This window comes from Amphibalanus amphitrite, unplaced genomic scaffold, assembly GCF_019059575.1.
Source record: "Amphibalanus amphitrite isolate SeventyFive unplaced genomic scaffold, NRLGWU_Aamphi_draft 001353F_arrow, whole genome shotgun sequence".
NCBI classification, from domain to species: Eukaryota; Metazoa; Arthropoda; class Thecostraca; order Balanomorpha; family Balanidae; genus Amphibalanus; species Amphibalanus amphitrite.
In genome coordinates this window covers 89095-100780 of record NW_024882846.1, presented here as the reverse complement: position 1 = coordinate 100780, position 11686 = coordinate 89095, and the positions used below count along the sequence as shown (strand labels likewise).

Below are 11686 nucleotides of genomic sequence, written 5' to 3'. Positions count from 1 at the left end.
TTAATCATGCAAACATCTGTCACTAGGCCTCATTAATTTTCATTTCGCGGCTGGCTGTGTTTCTATGTTTGCATGATCTTTGTCATTACGGGCGCAGTAATCACAGCTTACCGAAACCTGAACGGGAACCTGCATTACTAAATCATTCGCACCCGTCTAAAAATAACCCTATCCGGTCTTCATTCCTACTTCATTCTTACTAACCAGCACCATTTAGATTAGTTTTCCTCCACGGACCTTAGCATTACCCTCCCGATTGTTGTCCATGTTCGCGGGGCGGGCGGTACTGAGCGGCTCCGCCCGGCGACTATCGGTACCAGCCGTGCCGGGATGGGCTCCGGCCGGGCGGCGGTCGCCGACACTCGGCCCAGCCTGGCCACGACGTGAGCCCTGCCCCGCGCCGCCGCCGCCGCCGCCCACGGACGCTCCGGATCGCACGCAGCCGCCCCGGATCGCTGACCGCCGCCCGGAGCCGCTCGGAGCCGCCCAAAACCGCCCACAGCCGCCCAAACCTGTCTGGTGCCGTACGGAGAGGCCAAGACCTGTCAAGAGCCTCCCGAGCCTACCAAACCTGCAGGGAGCTACCGCAGCCACCAGGTAAGCCCTGCGCACCCCCTCCCCTCCCCCACCCACGCCCCCTCCCTGCGCAGTATCGGCGGTAGATTGCTAGTGACGCCATCGCTGATGAGATAGACTGCTCGGGCGCGGCCCGTGAGTACTGTGTGTGCGTGTGTGTTTGTGTGCGCGCGCACTTATCCTGCTTTACTGCAGATGCGAGTTACGAGCCGTGTGAGCGCATTCGACAGGCTCCCTCGCGGCGAGCTAAGTTGTGGGTTGCTGAGATGACGTTGTAGTCATCTCCGCGACATTTGTTCCGTGACGAAGCCCAGTAGCTCCTATGAGCACCGTCTTATGAGAGCCCACGGACCCGCGCGGTGGCGGAGCACCGCACTGCAGGCTGTCGTGTTATTTATTGAACGAGGGAGCGGTGCCCGAACCAAACACGGCCTGGTAATTTGGCTGAGGATGAGCTCAGCGTAGTCTGTCAGCCGTCACCTCGCCTGAGGGCGTCTGCGGAGGTCCCTACGACGCTGGTGGTACGGCCAGCACGGCAGCACGGCTGGTAAGGCGATGTACGACCGGTGCGACCAGCATCGCCGTTGTACGACGCTACGACGCTGCGAATGGCCGACGGTTGAGCACGATCGCGACCGCCGCAGCACGAGAGCCTTGTGCCAGGTCCGGGTAGCGTCCAGATGAAGATGTCACGCCGAATGGGCGCGTCGTGGACATCACGAGACAGGACGCTGATCTCGTGAGCGACCGTCACATGACACATCCCGTGACGGCGCTGATGTGGTGAGCAGTATCAAGTCACGTAACTCACCGTTACTGCGTTACTCTCCCGGGTGCCTAAGCGTTCTCTCCGCTCGGTAGTATGTATGTATGTACGATGTGCCGCTGGCTGCGAAGCCAACATTCCTCGCACTGGTCCGACATTCCGGTGCTGATATCGTACTCGCCCTGGCCCCGGGCGTCACCCCAGGCTGACCTTGCGCAGCCCTCCCGGCGGGGGCGGGGTCGGGGCCGGGGGCGGGGGCAGCGGTGCAGACCGGCGCGTGCGGCCGCCCTGCACGGCCGGCGCGGACGTGCTCGGGCGGCGGTCGGTCACAAGGCTCGCTCGGGCACGTCCGTTTGTGAGTTGCCGCGACCGTTCGTGTGTTCGTCTGTTCGTTTGTTACTCCGTCCGTTCGTTCGTCCGTCCATCTATATATCCTTGAGAGCCTGAATCCGCCGTTGTAGCACCAATGCAGGCTGACACGTCTCTCTGACCGGTCTCTGCCACACCATAACAATAGCACCGACTACCCGGCTACTGTTCGGACGACAATGTTATCGTCTGCCGTCTCGGCGCTTCCTTGTTTGACCGTCCGCTCCGAGCCATCGCCGCGTGGCGGCGCGGTACGGCGGCGTGCGGCGACGTGCCGCCGTGCCCCGGTGTCCGGTCCGGTACGGCCGGGGGCGTGGGGCGTGCGGCGACTACGGCACAGCACGGCGCGTGACCGGCCTCGGCACGGCCACTCCCCTCTGAACATCCGGCCGGGGCCGGGATTGTGTAGGCTGCGACCGCTCCCGCGCCGGCGGATTTGCATGAAAACGGGTATTGGGCGGCTGGGACCGAGACGGAGACGGAGACGCGAGGGCGTCCCAGCCGCCTACGCACCGGACCGGACAGGCACAGGCTGAGGTCATCGGGAGGGGCGAGGTCAGCCAGCGCCTTTGATGGTGCTTCAGGAGAATTTGGTGAATAGTGGATAGTCAGGGAAGCTTGTCTGGTTGATAGGTAAAGCGGGAACTGGGTACTGGGTAGGTTGTTGAGTTAAACTCATTTGCATTTTTAACGGTATCAGAGCAATGATGGTGAAAAACCATAACAGACATTGTGCATACTGTATCATTGTAAAAGCGTTTGATAGCCAACATCACTAACCGAGCAAAAAACTATCAGCACCTCAAGTACCGTTCCGAGAATCCCAAGTAGCTGCATAAGCGATCGGGGTGTGCCCATTAGGGTCATGTTGCCTGCAGCTCACTAAGAGGGTCGCTTATCGGTGGCTTTTTCCCGCGGAGCGTGACACTGATAATGCGTCTCCCGTGTCGTGTCGGGTCGTGACCTGGTGTCAGTGTGTCAGAGAGCAGTGTCGCACTGTGTGACACGGTACGAGAGGTCACGGGTGTGACATCTGACTCGATTGTCTCCTCTCACGCCGTTGTTTATAAGTTGTGAACCCAGGGTAGCGATGCGGCACGTCTCCCCTTTCCTTAGCATCACAACACCGTGACGAGACATTACTTTTCGCCCATCGGGACCGCCACAGTCGACTTATGACGCTATTCCGGCTTCTTAGTCACCGAGTGGTCCTGTGCCGACCTCGGACTCACTACAGTCTGGTCTTGGACCTCAGTTCGGTCTGGAAATGGAACTCTCAACAGTCCCGTCTTGGTCCAGTCTCGGACGGTACTCTGTGTCGCTCCAGCGAGTTCTGAGGTCCAACTCGACTCTCAGGCGGCGTTTGAGACTCAGCGAAACCCGGCGTTTAGTTCAGCCACCACGCCATGCCGCCGCCCACATTCGTCTCAATTATAGACGCGATTTGATAGCGCAGTCACACTGATTACGGTGTCGGTAAAGCGCGCCGCCCGCGCCGTCCGTCGGCGGTCGACGGGCGGGGCCCAACTCCGTCGTTGGACCTCGTGACTCGGCCGCAGCCGTCAACATCGCAGTTTGTCAACACGGCTCGGACCCTGAGCGGCTCTCAGCGATAGTGAGTGCTGCACTTAGAGCGGTAGAGGCGGTCCCCACCCCCACCACCCCCGCTCTGCAGTCCCGTCTCCAAACTGCGTCGCACCGCGCGCAACCCCGGCCTTCGGGCGTGGTGTGACGATGCGTCACCTCTCGTCATGTGCGTCACAAGTGTCGCCAATGCACCGATATCGCCGCTCAGCGCCGCGGCACTCAGTGGCGTGCTGATGACGAATGGCGTTACTCATCACCGTCCCATCGGTCAGAGGCGGGTCACGCGCTGTGCCGATTTTGTGACCGGCGGCGGTCTCCCGGTCACTGATGACGTCATAAAAACCAATCCGGGTCTGAGGAGTGGCTCTCGCCCCACCCAGGACCTCCATCGTCCAACTACGGCCCAGCTCTGAGAACCAAACCGTGAGGTGTTGCAATATCGATAAATTGCAATTATGTAATGTTCCAATGAGTCGGGCGATGAATTTACCGTCCGGGTAACGGTCGATCCGACGGATAATTGATGCCCCGTCGATGGCTGAGTGATCCGGCCACAATGGCTCGGCGTATACGGGCACCAGCTCATTGCCGGTCCGCCGCGGCGATCGCCACTAAATAATCGGACAACTCCTGAGCGACGTTTACGCCTTCCAAAGAGTGGGGCGCAGCTCGCTGCAGCTGGTGTTTTCAATTTGAGCGGCCCGGCTCTACACGGCCTGAGTAATGGTGCACTCATGTCTGCCGAGCTGTGAATAAGGCTGCGATTCTGATGATAGATTGAGCATAATCGCGTGATTAATATCGATAAGATGGTCTGAAATCGACGGGTGTGACGGCACGCAGCCAAGCGGATTTCTCGCCAGTAAGTGTACGGTGACGCTTTGTGCACCATGCGATTCAGAAATCAGCTGAATAAACGTCTTTTATGGCAGTGCCGACACGACACTGCCGACACTCGGAAAACATGTAATGCATCGTTATTTACAGAAGGGACATCGCATAAAAAATATGCATGCAGCAGAAGAGGGTCTATTTTGATAAACACAACATTTTATAATGCGTAAGAGAAATCAAAAACTTGCGCCGTGATTTCAAATGTTAAGCAAATTTGACGGTTCTATTATGTTTCAAAAGGATATATATGACTTTATGTCGTATAATTTACGCGTGAAAAAGCATTTCATAATGCATGAACAACCAACCCAAATCATTGTCCCTTCACCGCAGACAAAGAACCCGTTCCCTTCCGTCTCTGTTCGTGGTTGTGAGATGTTCGGTGACCGTTGGACCTCGGGCGGGGGCAGTTTACGCAGTGACTGGCCCAGAGACGTCCGGTGGACTCCTTCCTGCGGTCAGTGTCGGTCACAGCCGGCGGTGAGCACTGTGCAGGGCGGTGCACAGGGCGGTGCACAGGGCGGTGTGCGCAGTGCACGTGTCCCAGTGCACCCTGCCGCCCGGTTTCGTCAGACGCGGCAGAAGGCGAGCGGCAGACCCGCGGTTATCGCTGCCCCGGAGACGGGAGAGCACCGAGCGACCGCCGCCCTGCCGAGTGCACCGAGCGACCCCTTCCCTGTCTGTGCATGTTTTGGAGGCATATCGACTGTGTCCTGCCGCTACAGACCATCCAACAAACAACCTGACTGGTCAGATTGTCAGCCAGCACCGCAACCGGAGACGATACAACCGACTGCGGGCCGGTGGGCTTGTCCACCACACCCCCTCAGCAACTGGGCACCAGAAAACCACGTGCCCCCCCCCCCCCATCCGCTGCCGGGTGGGGTGATGACCACACCACCGAGCCGGCAGCATGTGTGCCCGTCAAACTCAGCCAGCTAGCAACCAGATAAGCGCGTCGAAGCGCCGAGAGCTCATTCACACACCTCGCAACGGCACGGCGACTGGCGACGTCCCCACGCTGACTCATGCAATATAGCTCCGCCGACAGCCGGACCTTCATAGACACGTCACCAGCTCGGTAAAGCAGCTTATTACACGCCCTGGCACCACCCAGCCCCGACCGAACGCCGCCGTAACGGATTGACATGAAACAAACGAAACGCGGCGAGTGTTTTTTTTGTTGTTGTTGCGAAATGACGGACGTTGACTGAGCGAACTCCAAGTCTGGATTGCCCCGCTCGTTAGGCGATTCTCACGATGTTTGAAGTGGTCATAAAAACAATGTTGCTCGCCACAGAGTACAGCAGTTTATGACCACGGGAAGCCACCGTTGCTGCTCAAATTCTGATCACCAGCCCGTGTTGACGTGGCGTGTCGAGTGTGATTGGGTATCGTGTGAGTGATGTCCCGTCATCTTCGTGCTTCTGGCAGTCGTTCAGCCACTGTGCTGTGTTCCCGTCTCTACCGGTGGGGTCAAGGGACTCCTCCCGTTTCACCTCTGACAGCCGTTAGCCATCTGGACGTCTGAGGCTATGAATGTGGCCGGTGGGCTGGGTCAGATGACTGGTTAGCCAGCCTGTGAAACGGTGTGAAAACTGGCGAACCGATGGACCTATGGAGTCGTGGACACGTGCACCGATAAACTTATGAATCGGTGGACTGATGCAGCAATGAGAGATGACGGACCGATGAATTAAAGTGAACCGACACAGCAGATCGAGAAACCAGCAATGAACCAGCGAGCTGGTGCATGGTGGATAAATGCTCCGATGGTCCAACGGACTATAGTAAAGCAGTTGCAGAGACCAACGGTGCAGTGGACCACAACAGGTGGGGCCCCAACGACAAGAGGCCACCACGGGTGGTCCCATGGACCGTATACACTTGCCGACAGGCCGGTGGGGCTCCCGAGTCATGACCGCGCAGCGACAGCCTGGTTTGAGACTGGCTGCACTGACCTCCCGTCCATCTGGAAACATCTGGATAAGGGCGGACCTTGACTCCTGCATGCCGCCATATCTAGTGTGTATGATTTCGGTATGCTTCCTGCAGCAATGAGTCCGAACTTTGACCTGCAATTGTCAGAAGCCGATCCTGAATCCCCATGGGCGTTGGCCTCTGTCGGGTGTGCTATACCAATACGTTCAATTGCGGCCAGTGTGAAGCGTGGTGAGCAGTTCAGTTTACTCCAAAGGCGGCGAGAGACCTCTAATTGGCACCGAGACTGGGCCTAAAGATGCTGGCTTAATTATAAAAGTTATGACCCCGCTAAGCTGAGGTCTCGAAAAGAGATTGACCGTATCATTTTGCCTGTAGCATCTTCTCCTTATCTTCCTTGGTCTTCGTCCCTTTCTCCCTCGCCGCTCGCTCGTATCTTCCCTTCTCTACCGTCTCTCCCATGTGTCGCGCGTTACTGCCGACTCCCAGCCGTATCTCTCGTATACCCCGGCCTCCCCAGCTGTCGTGTCGTTGTGGCGCTGATACTCCGGTCACGCGGTGAGACATCCGAGCACGGCGTCTGTCCAAAAATCGCCACCTCCTGCCGGCTGCACCGGTGCGGGAGAGGGGAGGGATGGCAGCGACCGTCCACCGCAGAGGCTGAAAAAAAGGTGACCGAACCAGAGAGAGCAGGGACCTGCATGGACGATGGTCGAGCGAGAGTAGGGGCGTAGAGTAGGGGAGTAGGGGCGAGAGATGGTGAAGTGAGACAAGGGACCAGGGTGGTTGCCGCAATATGGTCGAGACGATCCATGCGGTGAGGCGCAGTATGGTATAAGCTGCGGTGACAGAGATCCACAGAGAGTTATAATGAGCCATAGTGAGATGCGTAGCTCTGGGGAATAAAAGCACGATAAAGGGCGATGTAGAACGTGACGTCTAGCTCTACATGATAAGTGGCCGAATGCCTACGGCCTAGCCACGATGAGCCAGCGCGGCACGCCACGAACCACTGTGGCGAACCACTTGAGCATCTGCAGACGACAGAGAGCAGTTTCTCTGCCCCTCCCTGAGCTCACCTGCACCCCCACCCTCTCTCCCCGAGTCGAGGACACCGGGTGTCTCCTCTGCCGCCGGGAGCGCAGGCGGGCTTTCCACGAACCGGCGCCGATCCGCGGGCTGATATGCGGCGCGCTGTCTCGCTGCCAGTGTCTCCGCTGCCAGATCCGGGACGACCACTCCCGATATCGGCCGATTCCAGATCGGTGCCGATTCGGGAACCGGGTTTGGAGATCCGCAGACCGGCTCACTGTGGGGTAAGTCACGCCCGACTGTCCGCGAGATGCGGCGCTCCCGTCCGGACCGGTAGGAGCCTGTTTCCGGTCCGTGAGCCGGCTGACGGCTGGAGATCGCCCGGAGATCACCTGGAGATTGCGTCCGAGACGGCTCGGAGACGGGTACCCGCTGAGAGAAGCGTCTCATCCATCCAGAAATCGTGTGAGGTCACCGGTATCGCACTGCGCTGCCGCCCAATTGGATCAGCGGCCGATCCATCTGAATTTGTCCGACGCGCCGCTGTGTGCGTGTCTGTGTGTCTGCCGACAAAGTCTGTGTGACGCCGATTTCACAAGCGTCGACCTGGCTGTGTCAATAAATAACGGCCGTTTACTGGGTCAGTCGTTGCTGCCATCTGACGACATTGCTGGCTTCTTTTGTGTCTTTTGATCCACCCTGCAGCACCCCAGTGCTCATCTCAGCTTTCAACCTCTGACCACGATATTTTGACGCTTCTCCCGAGTGCAGTTAATCCGACGATCACCGCTATACCGCCTCCCACGGCCGGCAAAGATGCCGTGCCGAGCCGTCCGGCGGGTAGCGGTTATCGAAACACGCCGACCCGACCGCACTCGGAGAGCCCGGCCCTACCGTTAGCTGCCGTGCTGCCGCCGACACCGGTCTGTGGGACAGATGGTCGCGGCCGCGACCCGCAAACCGACCTGTCCACCGCCCAACTGCTGACCTGCTGCTGCCACCGGCGCCGCCGGCGCCGCCACGCAGCAGCCGTCTCTGCCATTGGTGTGCCGTGCATGGCCAGAGAGGATCCCTCACTGCGGTGCCGCGAGCGGCAGAGCGGTAAAGCCGGTAACCTACTGGTGGTTAGAAGTCAGCCGGGACAGTCAGACCTGGGTTTTGCCGCTGAGTCGCTCGACCGCGATAATTTGTTTATTTCGAGCCATGAGCTGCGGCTTTCGCCCCCTCCCCGCTACCCCCCATCGTGCCTGCGCCACTGCAGGCCAGCAAACAATAATCAATGCGCGGCCAACCAAGGTGAGGGCGTTTTTTTCCCCGACCGGTGGTCACGGTCGCCGCGCGTCACGGACCCAGCGTCACGATTCGTCACGGCGGCGGCCGTGTGACGCTTCCGTCACGGGCCGGACCGGGGAGGGGCGCCATCACGACCCGTCTCACGGCCGAGGCCGGCCCATCCTCGACACGAGCGGCCGGCGGCGGTCACGGCTCATGATTCGCGCCCCCGCCCCCGCCCGAGGGGAGGGAGCGGGCCATTCATCAGGTCACGAGCGCCGCCTCCCAGGAGCCGGCGACGCGCGACGCCGCGGTGCAGCGGCACGTGCGATGTCGCCACCACCGCCTCGGCTGGGGACAGGTGCGCCGGGCGGGGCGGGGAGCGGTCGCGGTGGCACCGCGCCGCGCCGTGGTCACTCGGATGTCGCCACCCCTGGCCAGAGGATGGCACGGCCCGGGGTGGTCGCGGAGCCCGGCGCACACCCGCGTCACTTTCGCCACTCTCGGCGCCGGCGCTGCTATAGAAAGTCCGGCGGGTCGGCGCGGCGCGCGCGGGTGTGGCACCGCTCCAGGCCGGGAGAGGAGTCGCCGCGCGCCGCTCGGACCCGGCGCGGCCTTGCGATGACCCGCGCCGCGCGGCCGGTCCTGGTTGTTGTGTAACCGCCACTGAACCGCCCCTCCGCCGCCCGCCGCCCGCCGCCCGGCGTCCAGTGAAAGTTGTCGGCGGCGGCGGCGGGCTAATAGGTGTCGTCTTCAGCAGCTGACCTCGGGTCACCGGCACGCGGTGACCTCGATGGTCCGGTCGGCTGTCCGGCCGGCCACAGCGCCTCTCCATCTCCTCCCCGACCGCGCCCGACCCATGGGACCTCCCCACCGCAAACACGGCCCTCAGCGACCGAGAGCCGGTCTGGTCACTGTGGACTCAGTAGGTTACCACTCCCCACCTGCAGAAATTGCCTCATCACATCGGGGCAGATCCAAGCGTCGTCATACACCACGCCGCGAGCACGACGACGGGTCTCTAGCGTCGTTCTGATCAGATGCCGACGCGTCGGCGAGGCACGCTCCATCGCCGCTCCGTCGGCGGCTCGCCGATCGCGACTCTCATCACGCCACCGGCCGTGACCGCTGTATATCACCCTTTAACTACGTGACGCTCGCTCGTAACGCGGCGACAAACAAGCTCTGGGTGTTTATACTGCAGCCGTCCGGCGACCGCCGACGGTCTTGGGGCGAGAGATGGTCCCGGCACGGCCGCCGCCCGCGCCGGGCGCCCCGCTGGCGTGCCCGCCCGCGCCGCGCCGCTGCCACCGCTCTCATTGCTCTTCATTACCCTTATCACCACCGAGGCACCGTGTGTGTCAGTGTGCCCATCTTCCCGTCAGCACTCGGGAAAGTGAAATCGGTGCATGTGGCGGCGGTGGAATGAGTGGCCCCGGCTACAATCCGTGTGGCCCGTAGAGGATGGAGAACGCTTGGTGGCGCTAGTGACATTCTTGGTCACTCCTCCTTACGTTCAAGATCAAAGGGACGGGTTGACGCACAACCGTGACGTACGGTGCCTGTAAGCTACTGGGGCGGGTGGCTCAAACATCCTCAGCTCCGAGGTGCCGCCCTCCGCAGCGCGTTCGGAGGGAGGAGCGGCACCTCAGGGCGTCACCTCAGGGCGTCATCAGAGGGCGTCACCTCAGGGTGGCGCACAGTCCTCCCGGCGCGTCATCTGTCGTTGTGAGGGCGTCGGCGGGCGCCGCCTCGCAAAAAGCCGCGCCGCGCGCCGCCCCCGCCGCCGCCGCCGCACCCCGAGCTCCGCCCGCACCTCCGCCGCCGTCATTGTCCATTGTGGCGGTGGCGGCGTCTCGGGCCGCCGGTGGGGAGGACGGTGCCGCCGGCCCAAAGACGCTCCGATCCGGCCCAGCGCGCCAGAAAGCGGGGCGGGGCGCCGTTTTTGCCCTCCGCTATTACGGCGCGGTGACCATTACGGCGCACCGACCCCGGCGGCGGCGAGGGCGCGGCGCCGCGCAGGGCGGAGACTTCCGGCGCGCGGTTCGGCGGCATCTGCCGCGGGCCGGCGGCGGCTCCTCCGCCCTCAGCGGCCCGCTCAGCGGTCGCCGGTCGTGCCGCTGCAGCGGACATCTGCCGCCCGCGGCGGCCGCCGCCCCCGCCCACCGGGCGCCGCTCGTGCAGCGCAGAGCCGCGTCCCCACGGAGCCGATTTCAGCCCGGGTGGACTTCTGCAACTTAATGGACAGGCGATGGACATCGCCCGTGCTGCGCGCCGCTGCAGCACCGCGGTGAGCTCCGGCCCGCGACAGTGACTACACCGCCCGTCTGAGGCAATACCTGTCCAGCGGAGCGGATCGGGGAGGGTCGGCGCACCGTCCGCGGTCACAGCGGGCCCCGGGGTCGGTCAGTATCGGCGCGGACCAGTGATCCGGCTCCGACCGTCCGCCGGTGGAGGTCGTGTCTCTCCGGGGGCGCCCGAGGCGGGTCCGGTTGACCGCCACGCCTGCCGAGACCTCACATCGTACGAGCGTGATGCCCGTGTCATGGCGAGTGCGCTTTACTAGCGAAAACAAACAGCACCGGCTCAGCGGCTCCCGGATCTGGCCTGGGGCGGCGGCGGTGCAGCCCGGGCGGGGGTGGGGGCGGGGAGCAGCCGGTAGCAGCCGGCCGCACCTCGGGTAGTCTGCCGGGCCAGTCGGCCGGTCCTGGCTCAGAGATCGGTAACGAAAGACACCGTGGGACGAGGAACGATTTCAGGAACTGGAAGGCTATACCAACAGACACTTTACTCAGACATCATACATCAGCGACGTCTGCCTGAAAGGTGAATTCAACTTGCTACTCGATCCCCAAGCCTAAACAGTGAAGGCTCGGCCTAGTCACTAGTCAGCGTCAATTCTCGAAACTTTTATCCGAGTTTTCCACCTTCTACGGGGTCTAATGGACCTCTTTGTACCTCGTCCTGTGCCGCACCTGTCCTCCAGCCAGGACAAGGGCGTCGGCCCGCGGGTGTATAGGCTCAGCGGCGGCCGCGGCCGCCCGCACCGCCCTGATCGTCTTCTGATGCATAGTGGCCGCGTTTACAAATTTGTTTCCTACTCAGGACCACCGCGGCGGATAATTATTGGAACCATTATGGTAATAGATGACGCGCGGCATTTCGAAACGTCGCCGGTAACGACAGCGGGCGGAGCCGGGACGGCGGCGCTGCGGTGTGCCTCGGCGCTCGGGCGCGCGCCGGCCGCCC

The 11686-nt window shown here is 61.8% G+C and overlaps 1 protein-coding gene across 1 annotated transcript in view; it reads left to right on the top strand.

The window, feature by feature from the left end:
- Positions 1 to 322: 322 nt before the first annotated feature.
- LOC122372373 (Krueppel-like factor 8) overlaps positions 323 to 11686 on the top strand; it is a 73012-nt gene continuing 61648 nt past the window's right edge. Inside the window, exon 1 of the mRNA XM_043349495.1 lies at positions 323 to 597. The gene's annotated coding sequence lies outside the window, so the exon portion shown is untranslated. The remainder of the gene's footprint in view (positions 598 to 11686) is intronic.